We start from the raw sequence: 24,690 nt of genomic DNA on the forward strand, positions 1-24,690 counted from the left end.
TTTCGAAAATATTTTTACGCAAATATCCTATATACATACATGAGTCTAAAAATACTACTATTTCATTCACCTTGCTATGTGTAAACAATTGGGTGAAAATATTTAGAATGCCGCCAGTTCACTGCTGGGGATAAACGATTAAAAATTATGATATAAAGATTTAGATATATTTATAAACGAACTGATGGACTGAATTTTTGTATTTATTAACTAGTATAAACTGCAATTTTTGTTTGGCATCACAAAATACAATATGTAAAATATGCATTATCCGCCATGTTTCCTACAATTAGATTTTTAAAACATCACATCTTAGGGGTTTCCTCAAAGGCAGCCTCATTCATCCAAGCAAACCAACCCTGAAATATCCATTTCCATGACTCTGGAGCACATCCTATTAAATTACCTTCTTATTACCTTGTTCCCTCTTCAATTTTAGCAATTCGACTTATCTAAATTTTATAGGACATGAAGAGTCATCTGATATTTCCGAATTTATACTATTTAAATTATAATTATAAATTTTCAGTTTGGTTTCTATGGCTACCAGTTTATATGGGCTACCAGTAAGTTAGCAGACCTATTGGGTGTTCTGTTTATAATGTTTTTTCCTCTAGTTGCAGTTCTAATCAAGTAGTGTGTCTCTGCGTATAGCTGTTCTGGCTTCTGTTCCTGCCTGGATTCTGGTAGAATATTGAAAACTGATATAATTCATGTGATTCTCTTGGCCATGTTCACACGAACTATTTGTACGAATTCCAATTTCATTAAATTTATTATCCATTTTGATTCACAGCAGTTTTTACAGGCCACTCGCAAGCGCGAGCAGTTTTGTATTGATTTTCCCAGTGGTTCCAAATGTTCTTTGTAACCTCTCCAAGAACCTCAGAATGGTTGACTTTCAGATTTCTGATGCTTGCCGTGGAAAATTCCGACTCCGCCAAGTTGTCCACAATACTTGTTATCCCGAAATAAGAAGGTGTCTGCAGGATTCAAATATCTCGTCTCACCTTTAGCTTTCCGGTAGATAGTTCTTTTGCCCTTACGAATAGTGATCTTCCTTAACATAAGTCTTCGCGTAGTGCTCTGGATGGCACTTTTGGAATCTGATATTACCACCACTGGTGCAATCTGGACGCAGGCTGTTCGTGAATTTATACATAGCAATTATCCCTAACACAATTCCCTTTGATTCTGTATAATGCCTAATCCCGGTCACTGCTCTCTGTGGGTCTAGTGAAGTATCGTTCTAGGATTTCTCATACTTTTCATTATCTGAATGGAGGATTTCTCAGTTCAGTTCCACATTTATATTCATTTTGAAATTTCTGTTACAACTGTTCGACCTCAATAAAAACAATGTAAGATACACGTTTCCTGAGCCTATTGACGCACTAATCCGTTTCCTACTCGTTTCGCAAATTTAGTTGGTGCGCTACTGTGGTGTCTGATGAAACTTGTATCTTAATCCACTAAAATCTTTAAAAGTTTCATGTTTTATATTTAGCTGTTTAAATATGAATATCCTGTTGAATAAAAATAATATTATAAGACACACGATTCAAAGGATTAATTATCGCATACGTCCATTGCAAAAATCATCACTTTGTTCCTAATTTTGCAACATGGGCTGGTATAATAAGCTGCCATATGGAACTTGTATCTTAACGTTCTACCAAGAAGCTGTTTCCTTTTAAGATAGCGAATGAAATATGTTTTGGATGCAATGTTGGAAACATTATTATTACTTTGAATTAAGAATTTCAGCGAATCATATTATTTATAGTAGTTTTTCGTAAGACATTTTGGCAACCGTTTCGACGATCTGTTAATCAAATAAGCAGTCAACAGAGCGCATTATAGCTAGTCAAACAGCTCCTTATTTAAAGGATTTGTTTCTGTTAGAAAAAGGATTAATTCCAGTATGTGACGTGTGTCCTAAGATCTAAAATGTGTTCCCATATCTTCAAAAAACGTTATAGGATTGAATATACAGTGGTAGTCAAAAAGATGGAATATTATTCTAAACGTGTCATAACGTTACGTCAAAATACTGATTAATGGAAAATAAGCATGTTATACAAAAACCCACGTATATTTTCAATAATATTATAAACAAAAAATGTTCAATTCATTTCTACGCATATTAAAAAATGGAAAATAAGAAACTAATCTGGACAAAAGAATTGAATACTTTGCAGGTTCTATTAAAGACAAATCAGAACATTAAAGAAATTAATATTTAGCAGCATATTCTTGTGAATTTACACCAGTCGGCGTGCTCTAAATCGACCAAATTTTTGCACATGGAAATGGGAATTTTCAATGATTTCTCATGCATTACTTTCCACAATTTATCTTAAACGGACACATTTTTATCTTTCATTTCTCGGTTTAAGAGTTCCCAGAAATTCTCAATCGGATTTAAATCCGGTGTGTGAGAAGGCCATTCCAAGACCGTAATTGAATGTCCTGACAGCCAATTTTTAACTAGACGGGATGAATGTTTTGGGTGGTTGTAGTGTTGAAAATGCCACATTACAGGCGTTTCTTCCTCTGCAAATGATAACACGTGCTGTTCGAGAACGTCTTTATATAGAAATCGGTCCACGATTTCGTCAATTTTAACCATTGGTCCAACGCCGGATCGCGAAAAACATCTCTAAACTATTATACCGCCGCTACCTGTTGGTTTTTGATCTTTAGGATCAAACCTATCTCCTAACTGTCGCCGGACATACATTTTCCCATCTGAATTAAAAAGTTTAGTTTTAGTTTCACCATTAAGAAGGATTGTGGCTTACGTTGAAGGAGGCCAAAACGAATGTTGGTGACGAAATTTTATTCCGGTTTTCTTATTTTCCCTAGAAGTGGAGAAGGTTTGACCTGCAGTCCTTCCCGTCAAGCCTATTCCGCACAACCAACGTCTGACAAATTAATTATAGTAATGTTGATATCTCTACAAACTTTCTTCTGGATAACTCTAGATGACTTTTGAGGATCTCAAGTTGATATTTTTTTATCCATCGATCAGTTGTATTGTTTGTTTGTTTCGAACGTCCAGGTTTTAAACATTTTTTTGTATCTCTGAAAGTCTTAAATTTCTTAGGGGTTCTGGAAACATCCCCTTGACTAGTTTCAAGCTTTTCGCTAATACTTTTGGGCTCCAACCACGCCTGGACATTTCAACTATTGCATTTCGAAAATCTACAAAAACATACTTTTTCTTCGCCATAGCATGTATAAAATTCACCACAGAACCAAGCTAAATAACCAATAATGCCTCCATAGATAACAAAACTACATAACGTTCTTCATGTTTACCTAAAACAAATTGGTTTTAACAACAACATTCTTGAAAACAACATTCCTAAAGCAAATATTGTAAGAGCAATTCAACATTCACCTTATCTTATTATTAAGGACAAAAGCACGAACGAATAACGAAAAAGCTTTTTTTTAATTATTTCATATTTTTGTCTACAACTGTTTGTTTTTAACATTAACTTTGTGCATTTTAGGTAATTTTCTGTTACCTTTATTACCGTTACATGAATTGACGTTTTAATAATGTTCCTTTTTTTAGCCGTTAACATACAGGGTGTTAATTAAGTGTACGTACTTGTTTCAAGAGATGAATCTTTAACTTATTTTAGCAGAAAAAGTTCCTATGAATGTGGGTCTGCAAGGCCTTCCTTTAAGTATTAGAGGGTGTTAAAATTTAATTTTTAATTTTTTTTTATTATTTTCGAACAAAAATGTAAGAATTGGGCCAAATTTGGTTGGGATCTTTTTATGATGCTAAATCCAAATATTGTTGCGTTTTTTTGATTACTGATAGAGGACGCCACTAAGAGGGTTTAATCACATTTTAATTGGCCCTAGCTTTTTTGCACTACACTGTATGACACTTTTGTATTGTTAGGCTCGGTGCACATTTGCTTCTATTAAAAAACGGTACTGTTGGAAAGTGTTTGTAGAAGAAACAGTTTTGGAGATAAAGGGGTTTGCAATTAAAGTAATTTGCATAAAATTAACTTAATATCAATTATTGAAACTTTTAAGTCATTTTTTATAATTAATTAATTAATATTATAATAGTGGTTGAAAATGGCCACCTCCAATTTCGACACATACAGCTGTTCTTATCAACATTGATCGGAACTCTCTCAAACATATCCGATATATTTTTTATTTTCAATTAAAAGTCAATTATTCTATTCTCTCAGGCCTCCTTCATTTCCCAGCGGAGTTTCGTACACTAGGGATTCTAATTTACCCCAAAAAAGATAATCCCGCGGATTCATGTCGGGTGATCTAGGAGGCCACAGTTGGGGTCCTGCTCTTCCAAGTCGATCAGTTAGGAAAACTGTGATTCAGAATTAAGCACCGAATTCCAATGTTTCGAAACATTGGAAAAAATTATCGACGACGACATAATCGACAAAAAATCTGAGGGGACAGATTCTTAGCATAGAATGCAACTTGTCACACGGGACGGTCGACAGGAATGACTCAGTAGTGTATAAAATAGAGAACATTTATTCACACAGAGATCTTATGTTAGTACTCTTCTTTGATATAGAACGATCATTCGACGAAACGAGAATCGACAACATTTGCGATGCTTTGATGGCCCAGGGTACCCCACCTCAGGTAGTGGGATCGGATAAATCGGCACTTCGACATCGCTAAGTCACGGCATATCTGGGATACAACATGAAGTAAATTATGGTTAAGAATGTCTGTCGACAGGACAGCTGGTTATGACCGTGACTGATACTTCCTAAAAACGACAGTTTGGTCACCCACACTGTTTGAGAAACTACAAATGTCAGAGGTCAAGAACTTGTGGGTGACCATTCATAACAACCGAACTTGAAAAGGTCATTTGCAAAAAACGTGCAATCAAACAATAGCGATGACCTGGGAACTATGCGGAGAAATGTGAGAGAGATGGGGTCTAGAACGCCACGTCCTATATTGAATTTTTACTGCGGTTATTAGGACCTTGATTCTATGGAAATATATGAAAGGAAGAATGATATTTGTCTATGTTGATTGGCGAAAAAAGACAATTCCCAATATCCTTGAAAAAAGTCTTCCATGTTATCATATGTGTTGATAGGATCGTGCTCTTGATCGAGGGTATCTTACGAATTCATAGTTTTGTGGTTAGCGATGAATAATTCCCGCTATGCGCTACACCTCGCGAGACCCCAAAGAGTACCATCAAGGGTGCAATCAGAATTACATCGCAGCAGCCTTCAACCTCTCGGGAGGTTTGCCGAAGCTTTCAATATGGAAGGAGATTATGAAAGGCCTGTAAACAGTGGAAGCACATACTGGGAAGTTATGGGCTAGTTCAACGAAACATTCCGATGATAGTGACGAAGGAGGAGGGCTTAAGCAACCGATTAGAGTTAAAACAGTCTTTGCTAGTGAAAATCTGAAGTAAGAGAGGAATTTACGATGGAAGCTCTTCAGTCTTGATCGAACACCAATTGGTGCTCTAAGGGATCGCGAGTGATACACAGTCGAACTTGGATGTAGTCAAAGTTAGTTTCGTTGAAATGGAAATTTTATGGGTAAAGAAATATTTAATTAACGTCACAAAAAATTTAACGTTTTCAGAAAATAATTTTTCGATATTACACAACGCTTGTAAAAAGTATTGCAGCACGCTTGTAAATTTCATCAACAGGATATTTAAAAAATGCTTAAACACGTATAATTTTATTTTAAAAAGGCGTTTAATGCATTATTTACGATATTAAAATTTTGCACCCCTATCCACTTACCCCAACTAACTTTTTATTTTTCAATAGAAAGGTACCCAATGTAGGTATCCGATATTGAATGTAAGGTAATTCGGTAAGGGATACGACGGTATAATCAGGACTAAAGTTGGATCTATACTTTTCTGAAAATAATACAACAAAGTTCATATCCTAAAAAATTTTAAGCTTTAATGTTTACTTCCTAGATAGACAATCCGGTTTTATTTAATTTTGAAAGAGAGTCAACAAATAACAACAAGACGTAGAAATTCCAAATCGTCTTCAATGTAAACAATTTTTTAGATACAAAACAATTTAATATTCATAAAATTCATTAGTAGTTGAATTCAGTTGTTAGGTATCTACCACAGTTAAAATATCAAACAATAGATCGTTTATCTGTGAAACAAAGAATTGAAATTTTAATCTCTTTGGGGTATGGAGATACCAAAAGAACTTACGAAGGGGTGTGTCTTATATTCAATGAGAAATGTCCAGATTGACTTATTGATAGAAATGTAATTGTTGGGATTAGTAAAACATTTCAACAAACTGGAAGCGTTAAAGTTGCTCTACAACGTGAAGGAACTCGAACAGCAACTGGTGGTGGTGAAGCATTAGAAATTCTTTTATCTATTGATGAAACCACCATGCGATCTACAAACAAACTTGACCATGAATTTGTTGTATTTGCAAAATCATTTAGTAGTTTTTTAAAACGAGATAAATTTTCTGCTTTCAAAATCTCCTATGTCCAAGAATTGACGCTTGAAGATCTTGACCGCAAGATGGAATTTTATGAATAAATGCAAGGAAAATGTATTCAGATTAATGGATTATTTTCTAGAAATTTATTTTCGGATGAATCAACATTTTTTTTAACTGGGTCTATTCTTCTACAATGGGTCATAATTGTCGCTACTGGCCGACAGACAATTCTCATAGGATGCTGACTCTGTTAGCACAACATTCACAAAAACTGAACGCATGGATGGATACAATTGGCCAAGAGTTCATCGGTACATTTTTTATACAGGGGAACTTAAAACAACGCACCATACTAGCACTTAATGCAAAACGAAATAGTTCCATCAATCGAAAATGAGGAACAAGTACCTAATAACATTTGGTTCCAGCAAAATGGTACACTAACATATTATAGTATGGCTGTGAGAGAGTATCTAGCAGTAGAGTTATTTTTTCCTAGGACATAGATCGGTGGAAAAGGCGCTCTAGAATGGCCGCTTCGATCTCCAGATCTTGCGCCCTTCAATTTTTTTTGTGGGGTTACTTAAGAGGTTTCGTCTACAAAAATAGACCACAAAAGTTAGATGATTTACGTTTAAGAACTTAAACAGAATTAGAATTAATAACAGAGGCACCACTGACTAATTGCATAAAACAGTATGAGAAACGACTAAGTTATTGCCAAGTTGTTACTTGAGCTCAATTTGAGCGTTTATTGTAGGATTTTCGATTTTGTTTGATGCAATTGCGAGATACTTTATTTTGTATCTAATAATTTTATTTTTTATATAAATAGTAGGTCGAATTTTAGTTCTGAGTGTACCGTTGTGTCCCTCATTGAATGACTTTTAATTTGATATGCCACAATGGGTACCTTTCCATTTGAAAATTAACAGTTGGTAGGGGTAAATCGATAGCAGTGACAAATTTGAACACCGAAAATAACACATCCAATGCCTTTTCTAAAATAATATACTGGCGAGTATAAAATTCGGGTCACTTTAGTATTTTCGAAATTTTTGCCTTCCTAACTTCCAAAAAAATAAAAAAGGATAGCCTTTATCGATTCTGAGGTTCTTTAACCTTATTAAGGGTAAATGGTAAAAAACACACGATCCTGTACCCAAATAACCAATGTATTGTACAGGTGTCCATTACCCAAGCACTGTAACATTTTTGAACACAATTTTGTGCTACCGAAAAAAAACTCATAATGACATTAATATCGCGTATTTCCCCCTCTTTTTGCCTTTCTACTGTTAGCGCAACTTGAAGTTAAAGAGAACACCTTTAACCAATTCGCCCAAAGTGAACAACAATTGAATGGAACTGATAAAGAGGATGCATAGATATTGAAGGTATTTTATCAATCTTTTTTTTTCATGGTAGAACCATGCGGAACCGTAAACATTTTCCCAATGATCCGAAATTTCATGAAGCAAAGCCGGTATGCCAGCGAAAAATATCACTTCTCTTTCAATACATTTATATTTGAAAATTTCGAAGTGACCCGAATTTTATGCTCGTCAGTGTATTATAGGCGTTTGTGAATTTTTAAAAATATATCAGGTTTATGAAAATTGTCACCGTGTCGCAATACTTTTCACAAGCGCTGTATAGTGTAAGTACTGATTTTTCTGTGTGGGGAATGTTAGCAAAAGCTTGTTTTTTTTTTTACATATCAAACTAATGTAAATTTATATTAATTTAATTGTTGAGGTCCAATTTTTAAAAAAAATTTTTTATTTGACAGAAATGTAACGTGTATGAACATTAATGGGGTTAGTGGGCCTATAATAACAAAATGTCTGTGGTTCACCATGAGCAGGAGACATCGAACAATTCGGCCAAGGGAGTGCCAATTTAAGCTAAAATAATCAAAATTCGGTTCTATCTAACGTTGGTGGAAATTCCTGCCCCCTATAGGAGGTAGGATGCCCTTTGGTGTTTATCGGAGATGACTAGTTCGCAGCTGTTACAGCCAAGAAAGTTAGTGCAATTAATTTTCCATATTCGTCTACGACAGATCACTGTCAAGCACATAAATCTAAAATCCGAGGCTGGCTTACTTCTATAATAAATATATTATACTTCTAATTAAAAAGCCTTATTCGTGAATCTTCGGCAGTATACCTATTCTTTACATCAGCCACAATGCAATGCTATATAAGAGACGATGTGCTCACGTGCACATACCTACACAATAAAGGAGGAGCATTATTCCTATCCTTCAGCCAACAACAAATACACCTTCAAAGTAGTGGGTAATTAATTTCACCGCTGTCCACCATTACTCTATGTGAATTATTAACAGCCGATATTGCAGCATCGAACGGTCTATTAGAGAAAAACCTATGGAATTATTAAACAGTCTTTATATAGGTGGTCTCATAACATTGATAAAATATAAATGTCACGTATAATGTAGCTGGATGCACAAGATGTAATTAATGGTAATTAAATGAGTCGTTTGCTTGTAGAATGCAAGAGGAGCACTTCCAATTTTGGTTATTATTCATTGTCAGGTCCAAGATCTTAACAGCATGCTCATAGCTAATTCGTTCAATCAGCGAGGTGTATTGAAATCCTATAGTTTTACAGCTTTTTTTAGCAATGCTCAACGGCTCTTCCTATTACTGGAACTGCTAAAATGATAATAATAATAAGTGTTAAATGCTAATATAGTACTTGGTGTACCATTAGCTCTTGCATAAAACGCTAATAAAATATGTAGTAATGACACTTTAATCGGATAAGTAAAGTGGAATGGCTGATTTTCTTCGTTTAAAAGTTGTTAGGAGCGACTGAGACGACGATGGAGCGATTCAGATTGAATTCATTCACGTTCGAGTTATCCTCCAATATCCGCGATGGGGATTTTTCTGAAATGCGGCTTTGATGGGTGAAATCACAAAATCCTGTAGAGACAAAACTCAAAAACAAAAAAAAAACAACCATGATAAATGGTAATTGATTGCCTCGTCGATTTGATAGCATATTTTAGCAATCGATTAAGTGGTCATTTGCTTACACTTATTAATTTTTTGTCGGACCACCCGCAGCCAAAATAGTTATTTAATATTAACTGCTTGAGCTTCTGGTTTGGCATTTCTTGAAGCGAAACGTTTAAAAACAAACCAACATGTGCAGGTTGTTTAAGCGAAGAAGAAATATAGTGATTCGAATTACACACTCGCACAGCACCGAAATGAAAGTGATTTCGGATTCACGAAAATAATTTAACGGGTAGAAGGAGCAAACAGGGGATTTTAAAGAATTCGCTCTATTTTGTTCCTTAATTTCCAAAAACACCATCAAATAAAACGGAATTCTTAAAAAATCAACGCATTTTATGTTCTTATACTGGGCGCGCCAACTAAAACGGAACAGAGCTGTTTTCTCGGTTGATAAGAGTTTTGCAAAAATGCTCGGACGCGTCAACTTTAGTGTGGAGGAGGAAGAGCTTTTATTAGATATTTACAGTGATTGCTTTCGCCCCCTGAGCAGGAGATGAACCACCCCTAAAATTATAAATGGGAAGGGGGGTCAAGTGATACATCAAATTAAAGGCTTTTTGAAGGTCTTTGTGGCGATACAAAAATTTCTTATTTTGAAATAGCCGCTGATGAGTAAATCAATTATATCTTCACGAACCAAATTTTGTGCTAAAATCATGGAATTTATTAGTTAATAATAATGGGTTTTATGAATCAAGAAATAGAAATTAAATGCTATGATCAAACTAACAATCTTCCTTTTTATCTGTTGAAGTTAGGTGCGGTCCAACCGTTTTTGAGAAGGAATTTAAAATTGATAAAGTTTAATATTTTTTGCTATACTGAAAATAAAAACCTTATCAACACGTTTTTACCTGGAAGTATCGAAAACATCGAATATTAAACCCATTTAGTTTGTGAGTCTTCAGTAACCTGGTAATTGATCGCCTGTGTTAATTGTTAAAAATGGCTTACCCCACTGTAGGGAGAATTGAGATTATTGAATTATTTTTCGTAAATGGAAAATGTGCGAACCAAGCAGCCAATGTTTTCCACCAACGTTATGGGGATGAGCATGTAAGCAGAAAGTATGTACTGGAATTAGTACAGAAGTTTAAAGAAACAGGTTCAATTCTTAACGTAAAAGCAAATCGTAGACTCTCGGTAAGAAATAAAGGGGTGGAGATAAGGGTTTTAGGACAACCGGTTTTAGAATCAACAACTAGTATAAGACAATTGTCGACTACCACTGGAATAAGTGCAACCAGCATTCGCAAATTTTGAAAATCATATAAATTTCACCCCTACAAAATTAAACTTGTTCAAAAGTTAAACGAGGACGATTTTGACGTCCGACTACAGTTTTGCGAGCTCATAAGTCAAAGAGCCACTAAAAACCACAATTTTGTGGGCAGGTGTTTTTGGAAACCACATTATCGGACCATATTTTATTCCCGGAAATCTGACTGGCGAGATTTACCTTCAGTTGTTTATCCCCAACTAGTAGATCTTGTGGAAAATAATTTAGATTACTCATAAAACTTATTGGCATTTCAACAAGATGGTGCACCACCGCACTATGCTTTAGCGGTTCAGCACTTTCTAAATGAAAATTTTTCTGGTCATTGGATTGGTAGAAAGGGCTCAATTGAATGGCCTGCGAGCTCTCCAGATTTGACCCTATTAGATTTTTCTTATGGGGTCATCTCAAGTCGAAAGTGTACTCCAGTCTTCCAGGGATTTTAGTAATTTTGCGCGAACGCACTGTTAATGAATGCCGCCAAATCACCCCAGAAATACTCCAGAAGGTACGACAGCGATTCGAAGCAAACTTATTTTACTGTCAGGAAGTGAACGGACAACATTTTGAACAATTGATTTAGGTGCTCTTGTATTTTGTATTTGCAGTATTCATGAAGAAATCATCGATTTACTCATCAGGGGCTGCTTCAAAGTAAGAAATTTTTGTATCGCCATAAAGACCTTCAAAAAGCCTTTAATTTAATGTATCACTTGGCCCCCATTCCTATTTAAAATTGCAGGGGTGGTTAATCCCCTGCTCAGGGGGTAAAAGCAATCACCGTAAATATCTAATAAAATCTCTTCCCCCTCCACACCACAGTTGATGTATCCGAGCATTTTTGCATAACTCTTTTATCAATCGAGAAAACAGCTCTGTTTCGTTTTAGTTGGCGCACCCTGTATTCAAAGGTTTGAAGTGAACATCTACGCATATACGAATTGGTTTCATTGCAAAGTTAATGATCGTTTGCGCACCCATTTTATATAGTGACCACGTCAAAGAGCGAGTGAGCGAATCAACCATTACATAAAGCTCCATTTATTCTATATATTTCCAGAAAGAAAATTCCAGTGAATATAATAAAACCCCAAAATATATGATGCTCAAAAATTCTGATGGTACTAGCACGGGTGATTGGAAAAATATTTCTTGAACATAAATGGAAGAGATAACGAATAGAATATTCTTTAAATGATTAAAAATGGTATAATTAAACTCTCTGAATTCATAGTTTTTCAGGGATATAAAAACATTGTCTTACTAGGTATAGTTTTGGAATATTCAGAAATAAGTCAGAGTCAAAGATCATTCTCATTAGCTACGCGACTTATGACCTTAGATCTGTGACACGCTGAAGAAATGGCAGGAGTGGTACATTACGGTAGGTTGCTAATCTTAATAAATATTGTAGGCACTCTTACAATAGAAATATATTTTTTTATTAGCCAGCAATAACAAGACCAATGTTATTAAGGATTTATCATTTGTTCATAGCAAATATTGAAAATGGCCTCCGTTCATCTCAATGAATTATCCACTCTTTTGCTTCATAGATTTCGATGTCCGTGCAATCGTGTATCGGTTCATAAAAACCCATTTTTCTGAATAACGGTACATTCTAATGGAATGAAATAAGCGGATGTTTTTTTATTTAAAAATATTTGGGAATGAGTAATTTGATTTAAAAAATTAGGAAATGTCACAAACAAAAAAGTTAGGATAGCATTTACGTAGGAGAATCCCTGTATGTGACGCTCCTGACTCTAATCTGCAATTATTAACACAAAGAAAATTTCCATTCCGACTTATTACACTATACCGATTTCCATAATTATAATGCGAACTGTTTCGAAAAAATTGCGAAAAAACCACCTTCAGAGTTTCCTTTTTAAGAACTATAAAGTTCTTTTGGAAGCAGTTTTTGGGGTAAGTTCCTAAGAACTTTTTCAAATTATTTTAAGCTCCAGAATCATCTCCGGGAATATTTCAACGTTATTTTCGGACACCCAGTATATGAACGAATGAATCCTCGCACACTTGCGCAGAATGCGCATTTATGAGGAATCAGAATGCTGGATGTGTTTCGAAGAAGATTTCGTGAAATACCATCTATGAGAATGTCCAGCAAATGCAAGAGCGGACCAGAAGGTATAAACTGTACGTAACTGTACGTAAACAGGTAACTAGGGGAACCGTAAGGCGTAATCTCAGATCTCAGACTGCAATGGAGGACGGGTGCACATCCATACAATTGAATACAATAAATACAATACAATGTCACTGAACCAGATTTCAATCAGTAATTTAGAGTAAGTGTGGTGTATTAGATGTAACTAAGTGACACGACTATTTGAATTCGTGGTTGTGACTCATGGAATTTTTGTGAGTTTCTTCAGTAAATGACTAGAAAACAAAGATGGATAAACTATTTCTGTTTGTCTCCTTGTCAACGACACCGTAGCCAAGCCTATTGCTATCTGACGCAGTTTCTTCCTCAACCCTTTGTGGAAATGATCAATCGGGATGAAGTTTCTAACAATTGCTGTTCAATCTTGTGAGACCTACATACAGTGATGGCCATTGAAATAGGACCACTACTGGTTCAGTTCAAAAATGGAAAAAAATCTATTGAAACTTATTCTACCTCATTCGAATTGGGGTCCTAAATTTCTACAATGTTGGTAACTGTGTCTGACAGCAGAAATCAGGGGAATTACCTTACACTAGAATTGTATTTGCCCTGTTTCGTTCAGACAGTTGCAGCTAAGGTGGTCATAATAATAGGACTAGTGCATTAAAAGCTCGCCATTTTCTTATAATTTTCATAATTCTTCATTCAATGGGAAAGCAATGGAAAGGTAAGTTTAATTAATCATTTCGAAGCTTTTTGATGCGTTTCAATAATTAATTAACAAACAGATGAGACGTGAAAACCATTGTTCTTTAGCCGAGAGAATTCAGATACGAATACCCAGAGATGAAGGCAATTCTCTTCGTGAAATCTCTCGAAAAATAGGAAGATCGAAAACCTTGATGATAAATGCTCTCAAATGCAAGAAATAACAGGGAAATCGTGGTCGTAAGAGGAAAACAATGGTTTTGACTGACTGCCAAATAAAGCGAGAAATCCCAAAAAATCCTCTTGTGAGCTCCAAACAAAATCAAAGGGACCCAAAATTGGAAATAAGTTCCAGAGCTATCCGAAGACGGTTGAAGAAAGTTCATTTACATGGTCGAGTGGCTCGAAAGATACCGTGCTTCAAAAAATAAACAAATTAAAAAGGATAGAATTTGGGAAGAATCATATTCGTTTCGAAAACGAAGATGATAATACAAAAATGTGAAAAGATTCCATTTTTTGGATGAAACAAAAATTAACTTGTTTGGTTCCGATGGTTGACGGTATGTAAGAAGACCAGCAAAACAGGAATTGCTTCCAAAACATACTTTAAAGAAAACCATTAAACATGGAGGTGGCAACATAAACTTATGTGGCTGCTTCTCTAGGTTCGGTGGTGGTCCCAATTATTGGATAAAAGGAATTGAAGATCAAGAAGAATACCTTAAAATAATGACAGATGCTATGCTGCCGTATGCTTCGGAAGAAATGCCATTAATTTGAAAATATCAACAAGATAATGATCCGACACATATGACTAGGCGAGTTAAACAATGTTTTCACAATGAATCGATTCCGGTTGTGCCGTGGCCTTCACAGTCACCCGATTTGAACCCTATTGAATTCTTTGGGTATATCTTAAGGTTGCTGTGAGGCGTCATCAGATCAAAAACAGGGAAGAACTGTGGTCCATAGTCCAACTGGAATGGGAAGCAATTCCTGTTGAGTTCTGCCAGCGCTTAGTAAGGTCAATGTCTAAAAGATTAAAGGCAGTGATAGCTCAAAGGGGAGAAGCGACCAAGCATTAGACGTTTGGTAATATTCGGTTGATCGTTTTGTTTTTTTTTTGTTTTCTTCCTTTGTTTTTCATAATGTTTCAACGGTCCTATTTTTATGACCGCATGTTCATTTTGTTTCCATTATTTCCATTGAGGAAATTTATTTGTTTTTCGTTAAAATATGTTTTTGTTGATCGTTATTATTATTATTATTATTATTATTAAATGTGTTACATACGTATTTTTTATTTAAAATTTTTATCTCTTGAGTGATAGAAATGAAAAATTGCTTTTTTTTAAGTGGTCCTACTTCGATGGCCACCACTGTACATCGTTAAAGTGACCAAAAATGGTTCTGCGGCGACTCAAATTGTCATTTCTATTCGTTAAAACGTCGCGTCACTCGTAAAACGCGATACTTGATTAAATTATTTTTGTAATAAGAAAAATCTCGGGCCAGAGCAATTTTACAGCATTTTGATCGAGTGGTAAAGAATCGTGTTTAACTATCGAGAGATAAAAATTTGACGTGCGCTGAACTAAAAGCATAAATTTAGTCAAACAAATTACTACATTTCCGATAAGAAAAATATAAATAGTGTCAAAAAAGTTATACTATAATATAAATCTCAAAGTCATGTCTATCTAGAATCAGGCTGTGAGTAGGATTTTATGGTTCAGCATTTCCTGAAGGTTCTTACATGGTACGGCGGCGAAGTTAGTTTACTCACTTTTACAGGATCCTACACCTTTTTCGAAACAAGCTCCTTACTCGACCGATTCAATCAGATAAAGGAAGTACACAAAACCAATAATTATTATTGCATCATCTGAGAGGTCTTATAATGAAGTTACAAACGATTAAATTATTTAAATGCAATTTAAATGCCGTACATCCCATTTTCATTAATAATCACTCTGCTGAGGCTGGCAATTTCTTGTAATATTTTACAAATATATAAATGCGCTTCAAGGACCTTTACCGACAATACTAATTGCGGGTATTTATTGTCCACATTTCGAATGTAATGTGACGACGTCGGTGCCATTGTGTAAATGCATTCCGCTGAGGGATTAAAACTCGAGGGAATGAATAAAAAAAATTTATAATTGTGTAAATCATGCTTTAAAAAGTAGACATTTACAGTCACTTACTTAGGCCCAGGTACGTCCCGTGACGTTCCTGAGAAGAAACATCTGGGAATACAGTAGCGCTCCGGTGACGTAAACAAGCACACTTATTTGTTATACACACTGTACTAACAAATTTGTACTGCAAAATAATAAATAGAACATTGTGCTTATTTAACAAGAACTAAATTGTTGAAAAACTTTCAATATACTGGAGGATGTTGAAAGGAAGTAATTGGCGATTATTTTAGAGCTAGCTACCAGTCAGTAGCCATACTACGCTTTCAAGCGCGCTGGTAATTAACATTTATTGTTCAATAGTGATATAAAACCCCAATACATTCTGACTTAAAACATCTCAATTATCGGTTTCATTTTTACATCATTGTGTTAATTTATTAGTAGAGAGCTCTACTGTGCACACCATACAAGGAAATTTCATGGCGTTGTTTCAAAACCTCAATAGTTGTAATTAAACGTTTCCAATCATAAATGTCCCCAAAAAAAACGTGACCGTTTTTCCTCTACATTCGAAAACTATGCTGACACCTGACACAACTTATGGCGCAATTGGTGCTTTCCTGGAAATGCTTGGCTCTGTAGCTGCAGATGAGAATAAAAAAATTCACATCCGAACATTTCTTCCGAGGGCGAAGACCGATCCTCTGCCCAGAATCATGGTGGAAATTGAATTCATATACAGGGTGTTTCCTAACTACGTGTAAAAAATTTAAAGGCGTAATCATCGACTGATTTTGAGTTAAAAATGTCTAATAAACATATGTTCGCAAATGCCTTGTTTCCAAGATACAGGGTGTTAAAATGTGACAAGACAAAGAGATTTTATTTCCAAAATGACTCAGTTTGGGTGTTTGAATTTTAGAAAAGACAATTCCGGAGGTTCCGGGGTTTTCTTCAATACGTCTTAAGATTTCTTCCTCCACTTCTGGTGTTCGACGTGTTATTGGCTTTCCTCCTGGAGTTTTCATAAGAGATCCTGTATCACAAAGACGTTGAAAGAGGTTTTTAAAGGTTTGGTGGTTGGGAGCTTGGTGGTTTGGAAACCTTTCCATGTAAATGTGCCTCGCTGCCAAACACTTGCCATCAGCAAGGTCGTAAACAAAAACCATATTGGCCATTTCTTGATTAATGTACTTAGGCATTTGAAAAATTTTCAAAACTGAGGTATAATCTGATTTTTGGGACACAGAACTAAATTCTTTCACTTTAGAAAGTAAAACACCAAAATAACAATGACTATCTTGTTTATAGTAGTGGAAGTAGCAAAAAAAAGTAACAATAAACAAGTTAGTAAATACCACCAAACCTTTAGAAACCTTTAAAACCTTTTTCGACGTCTTTCAGTCAACACCCTGTATCTTGGAAACAAGGCATTTGCGGACATATGTTTATTAGACATTTTTGACTCAAAATCAGTCGAGGATTACGCCTTTAAATTTTTTACACGTAGTTAGGAAACACCCTGTATACGAAATTTCAAGATAATTCCAAGTAATGTCGAGATTTGTAATTTGCCCAATGTATCCATATTCGGTTGTCACATTCGTGGAACATGGACAAGACCGAAGTAGGAACAGTTTGTTGTTCGTAACAACATGAGTCGTGGAGAGAAACTGATTGAAGCGTGTGACTGTTTCGTGGCTGAAAGTAAAGTTGAACCCAGACTCAGAAGTTTTTATCAAAAATTTAATAAAACTCTACTGTACTCTCAACTGCAGGCTTGAATGCTGTTATTCCCCGTCTTAAATCAGCAAGTACCGATAAACTTAGTTGAAAAATAAACGCAAAGATTTATAGGTTACAGAAAATCACTTTCATTTTTCACAAAAACTTGCGTGATTCACCGAAAAAAGCGATGTAGATTTTAAACGTAGTATGTGATTTTCGTTAGATACAGACTGTGTATTTTCTCTACTTTAAAGCCAGATCCATATTAACAAGCTTGTTGCGCAATAAAATGTAATTTATTGGAATTGTAAAGTACAGTAATATGTATGTTGATCAAATTTTCAGGTAGACAATGATTGAAGTAGCATACAGTGGTGGCCATAAGTTTGGAAACTTTTAATTTTTCTAAATTAAATAACAAAACCATATTAGGGACTGGTTAAAATTTGTGTATTTGTATATTTTCTAGGTGGAGTAATTATATTTTCGAAATAAATCAATAATATTCTGAATGATATAGTTTTTACTGAACAATAGTGTTTTTTGGTTGGACAAAAGTATGGAAATTTTTTACTTATTTATTAAAAAAAATATATCGTTTATAAAATTAATCTTCTGTAGCATGTCCGTTTGCCTTTATAATAGCAGCACATCTGCGCCGCATGGAACCAACTAACTTAGCGCACACATCATTAGGAATCTTCGTCCATCCCCTTTTATGATTTTCCCAAAGTTCATTTCTATTTAAGATGTTGTTCTTCCGAATTTGTCTGTCTAGATGCTCGCGCAGGTGCTCAATGGGGTTCAAATCGGGACTTTCAGAAGGCCACTTAAAGACTTCAACCGAATTTTCATTAAGCTACTTTTTAACTAGTCTACTGCAATGCTTAGGATCATTGTCCTGTTGAAATTGCCAACGTGGGGGCATTTCCCACCCCGCATAAAGAAGTATATGGTTCTCAAGAATGTCTCGATAAACAAAGCGATCAATTAGTCCATCTATTTTTACCCTGGTTTAGATGGAGAAAAAGCCCCCCAAACCATAATACCGCTGTGTTTAACGGTTAGCACTTGGTATTTAACAGAGTACCTGGTATTTTTTGGCCGTGTTACGTACCGTCTACCATCGCTTCCAAATATGTTGAACTTGCTCCATTGCAACCAACTCCATTTTCCATTGAACCAATCAATGTGATTATGCGCAAACTCAAGTCGGGCTTTCATATTCTTCTTCGATATTGATGGTTTTCGACCAGCAACACGACCAAATAACCCCATTTGTACTAATCTACGTCACACAGTTCTTGCAGATAAAAAGATGTTGCTTTCACGAAATTCGTTTGCAATTTCTCTAAACGACTTCTTTGGATCTGCTTGAGAGATTCCCTTGATGACTTGACACAATCTGTCCACATTGCTCGTACATTTCTTAGATCTTCCAACCTTCGATCCATTAAATGTCGATCCGGTAGCTTTATATTTTTAAATAATTTTTTCATTGTCTCCCTGGGAATATTCATTCGTCGTGAAATTTCACACCCGAATTAAATAATTAAATCAATTTGTTTTTAAAATCTTCAGAACAGTTTTTAACTTTGCTCGATGTCGTAGGAAACTTAGATATTTCATACACAGTCACTCTCTGGTAAAATACAACTGACAAAATGACCAAACTGATAAATTTAAAATGTGTTTTCGTATTTACGGCCAAGGGCAAAAAAAAATGATTTTTGAATAACAACTTTACTTGGAATGAATAGAATTTTGTTTACACATTTTAGGGATTTGGGGCAACGTATTCGATGTATCCTAAATAATTTCAACTTTACGTTATAATATCTTTATATAATTTATTAGGAAAATTAAAAGCTTCCAAACTTACGGCCGCCACTGTATGTGAAAATAGATTCTAAATATGTGGGGGGAAGTATCCAATTTTTGAGTCTTATATCGGAATTTAGTTCATCTATAGAGCTCTCTCAAGAATTAATAGTGAAAAACACGATTTTATAATTCATTTACATCAGGATCACATAACCAAATTAGAACGCTATCTATTTCTGCGATCTCACCTACAGAGTGTCTCATAATAAATGAAATATCACGAATCACAGAAACTTTGGCTTGTTAAAACAATTATATTTGCTCGATGGGCATATGGCATTTTTCCTAATAGTATAAAGCTATAAAATTTTCACTCTCGTCAGTCATAATCTGATATTAAATAGTTCTTCAGAAATATATTTTGAAGTTCGTTCTGTTGATATTTCTTATTAGTTTCGGCTGTTAGTCAGGGCTGAAAGTAAATAATGGAGCGATCCAGTCCAATGTGCATTAAAGGAGCCTAAAAGTCTTTACCAAAATTTAAATCTTTCCTCTCTCGTATTACCCGTCGGTCATCGGTGAAGTGATGGGCAAAGCAAGTAGTGCTTTGCTTGTGGGGACTCTTCGGAAATCTTTAAAGATCGTTAATGACAGGTCGTTCAAGATATTCGAGAGGCTGTTAATGATTTTACCTTTTGTATGAGTGACTTCATCATTGTGAATTGCCTAGATGACGTTTCATAACTTATAATAAATAATATTACATAATTCATTAAAGAGGGAAAATGTTCAATAATTTCTCTATTTCTAAAGAAATCTACTAAAAACCTTATGCTTGATAGACATTGATACGTCTATACCATTCGGTGTGTTCCGTTATTAACGTACATTCATTCATAATTAATTCATGCTTCTTTCTAGTTTTCCGCTACAACCATTTTCAACTGAAATGTGTATTAAAGAGGTCGGCAATGTGCAGTTATGACTTCATTCTTCCTTTTTTTTAAATGTTATAATTATTTTCCCCTATTAACTTGCTAAATTTATAACATTAATTATTCGATCTTGATTCTATTGCGTTCGTTAGTTTTTCTACGATTTCGTAGGAATGCTTTGACCAACGATCTAGTAAGTTAAAGCAACCGGAAGTTCACGATTTCATTTAGAGATGCTTTGCAAACCTTTTCCAAGTGAACAAACTACTAGACAAATACAAATTGCTCATTTTAATAATAAGTAGGTATAGTAAAAGTATGTTTGCTTTATCTGATAGGAAAATTAAAATAGACAAACCCAATGCACCCAATGACCCAATAGTCTTCAACAATGGAGCTTAAAGTAAGAGTATACAACGAACAGGATTTATTTGTATAACATTCACATCCTACTAAGTAATATCATGACTAGGAAAGTTTGAATTTTTGTCTTAGACGACATTAACTAAGCGGTTTTGTTATTTTAGAAATGGCGGCAAATTCAAATGCACGAAGTGGCTTCAGTTCTATTGGGTCAAAGCGGTGCTGTGTCCGGATACTTGACCAGTGACAATTCCGAAACTATTAAATTTAAGCTTTGATGTTAATTTATCTTTTGTAATCTGTATAAAGTTTTGTGCAGATTTGAAAATTTGGCTGCACAACAAACAAAACGCCGATCAAGACTGATTTAGACGAGGCGACAAGTACGTTTCCAACACGTTTTTCTGAAGTTTGCGCGATTAGCCTTTGAGAATCACCAAATTGTTGTAGAGTAATTCAAATTTTCAGTATTGTTGATTTGCTTCACTATCGTTCAAATTGTGAACATTTTTTTTACGGGAACAAGTTAAGAAATGTTACTTTACCTGCACTAATCTTTGAAGTTTCTAACCCCCTAGACTTTCTTTTGGAGCTACTTAAAGTGTTAAAAGTTCATGCTCACCACCTGCATTTCTACAGATGCCTGTGCTGTTTGATCATGCTGGAAATGTTAAAAAAACGGTAGAGAAGCTTTGCAAAATCACTTGTATTACTGTATGAAAGTTAGTCGTAGACATTTTGACTAACACATTTGGTAAATTTAATTGTTTTTTCATAAACATCTTTGTTTTTTTTAAGGGCGTCTAGACAGTATTCTGAAAAATCAATCGCTCAAATTTGAAAAACACTCATGGTTGGATAAAGAATGGAAGCAGCATTAAAATGGTATGTCATTCGGCCTTTGCAGCCATTGTTACATACTTTCTTATCCTTAAATCAAGCACCTTATGTTACGCCTATGGATCTATCCCCCTTACATTGTTCCTATTTGATTTCTCATGAAAACCTAATGGTGATGTTACAGCACAACCAGTACTGGTTTCTTTAAGAAACGTCATCCCTTTGTCTAGTACGACGAAACCATCAAAATATAGTTAACTTAGACTAAAGGTCTAAGATCTGTTTAAATTACTAACTACTCTTAACGATGTGCTCTAGATAAATTCATGTTATCAGTTGTACGCCCCTGGTTTCGCAGTAGAGTAAGTAGTCAAGACCCTTTCATTCAAAGACATTCATATTCCAGATTCATAGAGATTCCATTATTCTAGATTCATTCAAATTATTATTAGATTATTCGTCGGCATCGTTGCTGAACCTCTTGCGTTCTAAATACTCGTACTATCTTTCCCCATTGGAACCACTAGTGAAGTAAAAGGCTGTTAGTGAATTAGTGAGTTGTCTCGATCCTGACAAATCTAGGTCGTGGTGGCAAGCACGTCTAAAATACCGGCTGGTGTCACAACACCATTTAAAGTTTTTGAAGGGGCGACCCTGGGGGCTAAAGATATGCAGAAATTACTTGGAAATCAAGATACAATTTGGTTTCCTATGAACTTAAAATTGACATATTTTAGCATTTTCCCGCCACTGGAATATAATCCATAATATATTGGACGAAATCGTAGATTCCGCGAAGTGCAAAATTTAATTGGAACATCCAATATTTTTGATAGCAATTAATGCGTAAGTCGTTTCTACGAAGATTTAAAATTTAGATGCAAAACTTGAAGAACATTCATTTCCAAGCATTAAATAATCTAATTTTTAACATGGACAGACGACTTCTAGAAAGAGTAAATGCTGGAGGCAGCCATACAGGGTGGCGCATCGAAAACGAAACAAAGGCATTTTGGCTTATTTAAAAATTTAAATTTAAAAAACGCTCCGACATGTCAACTTTATATCTGAGGGGGACACATTATAAACGCATACTGGCTCCTCTCACATCAACTCCCCAGCCGGGGTGAGTTAAACCCCTAAAATCTTAAATGGAAAGTAGGGTCGAGTAATACCTTGTTTGAAAGATCTTTCGATTCTCGTTAAAATGATTAAGCAATTTTCAAGAAATCCAGAAAAATTAGCTCAAATGATGTATCATCTGGTGTGAATTAACGATGTGATGAAATTGCTAAGGGCTGTGATAAAAATAACATTAAGGCATTTTTTTAAGGTTCATGAATTCTGATAATTTCAACCATTTGCGGGGAGCGCAGCGGCCCTTCTTTTTTAGCTTGGTTGTAAAGGTACACAATAGAGATAATGCGTTGTTATCATGTTTAGAATAATTTTCCACAAAATAAAAATTAAAACTTATTTTGATAGGTTTGTTTGATTGATTATTAGTAGCAATTAGTAATTCGAGATCGGTTGTGAATATTCTTGTGCAGAAAATTTATTTTAGAATAAATTAATTTTAATTCCGTTTACGTTTCGCAAATCAAAAATGATTCGTTTGGTTGCAGAGAGAGTGGAAATCATTCAATTATTTTATGAAAATCATCAGTGTGCTAATCGGACCGCCCAAGTATTCAGCCAGAATCATGAAAACAATCAAGTGCAAAGAAAGACATTTTGGAATTAGTTCGTAAATTTTGTCGGACCGGCCCTGTAATCAATAAAAAAAGAAATGATGGAAACCCTTCCAGAAATAAAGCAATCGATATTGCCGCTTTAGGACAGGTTCATCTGGATCCTACACTGAGTACTCGTCAATTGGATACTGTAACTGGAGTCAGTCGACCCAATATTCAAAGAATATTAAAGGCCCATCATTTCCACTCGTATAAGATCCACTTGTTACAAGAATTGAATGAAGATCATTTTAACCCACGTTTGCAATTTTACGAGACTAAAAGTGAACCAGCAATTGGAAATGTCAATTATCTATTCAATATCTGTTTTTCTGATGAATGTTCTTTTTTTTGTTAACGGTACAGTGAATCATCATAACTGTCCATATTGGTCAGATGAACATTCCAAGATTCTTTGGATGAGGTGCATATCCAATATCCACAAAAATTAAATTTTTGGGCTGGTATCTTTGGTTATAATCTTTTGGTCCTTTTTTCTTACCTAGAAATCTCCCCAGTGACATATACATACAATTGTTACAAGATGCAATCGATCCCGCATTAATAGAATTATTAGAAAATGATGAAAATTGTGGTGCCCCTCCCCATTGCGCATTACGTGTCAAAGAGTATTTAAATGAATAGTTCCCAGATCGTTGGATTGGCCCCCACGATCACCAGATTTATCACCTTTGAATTTTTTCCTTTGAGGTCACTTAAAAAGCAAGATTTATACAATCCAACCGGATTCTTTAAAAGGCCTTCGTCAAAGGACAATAAATGAATGCCGTCAAATAACACCTCAAATGCTTCAAAATGTGCCACAGCGATTTGAGCAAAACTTGTATTACTACCTGGAAACTGCTGATCGTCACTTCGAACACTTAATTAACTAATACGTAGATAAGCAAAAATTGCTAAACGCCCTAATAGTATTTTTACCACAGTCCTTAGCAATCTCATCACATCATTAATTAATACCAGATGATCTTTTGAACTAATTTTTTCAGATTTCCTGAAAATTGCTTAATCAAAGTTGGTCAAATTGAAAATCATTTTAACGAGAATCGAAAGATCTTTCAAACAAGGTATTACTCGACCCTACTTTCCATTTAAGATTTTAGGGGTTTAACTCACCCCGGCTGGGGAGTTGATGTGAGAGGAGCCAGTATGCGTTTATAATGTGTCCCCCTCGGATATAAAGTTGACGCATCCGAGCGTTTTTCAAATTTCTAAATACGCGACAATGCCTCTGTTTCGTTTTCTATGCGCCACCCTGTATGTAATTGTATTGATGCTAGTACGATTGAGTAATTGCAGCAGGTCATGTAAAATGAAAGTTTGTGTGAATTATAGTTTAATTAACTCTGCATTTTACATTCCAAAGTAAACATTTTTGCAGAAAAATACGTAAAAAGGGCAGCAAGTGAGGTCACGACAACACTGACCTGC

At 35.1% G+C, this 24,690-nt stretch overlaps 1 protein-coding gene across 3 annotated transcripts in view; it reads right to left on the minus strand.

Moving 5' to 3' along the window:
• LOC136346960 (uncharacterized) overlaps positions 1-24,690 on the minus strand; it is a 244,661-nt gene that overhangs the window by 53,250 nt on the left and 166,721 nt on the right. Inside the window, exon 1 of one of the 3 annotated variants that reach the window (XM_066296549.1) lies at positions 21,211-21,234. The exons of the other annotated variants lie outside the window; for them this stretch is intronic. The gene's annotated coding sequence lies outside the window, so the exon portion shown is untranslated. Of the gene's footprint in view, positions 1-21,210; positions 21,235-24,690 lie in introns of those variants that run through there. 3 annotated transcript variants of the gene reach the window in all.

Source organism: Euwallacea fornicatus, chromosome 25 (genome assembly GCF_040115645.1).
Source record: "Euwallacea fornicatus isolate EFF26 chromosome 25, ASM4011564v1, whole genome shotgun sequence".
Lineage (NCBI taxonomy): Eukaryota > Metazoa > Arthropoda > Insecta > Coleoptera > Curculionidae > Euwallacea > Euwallacea fornicatus.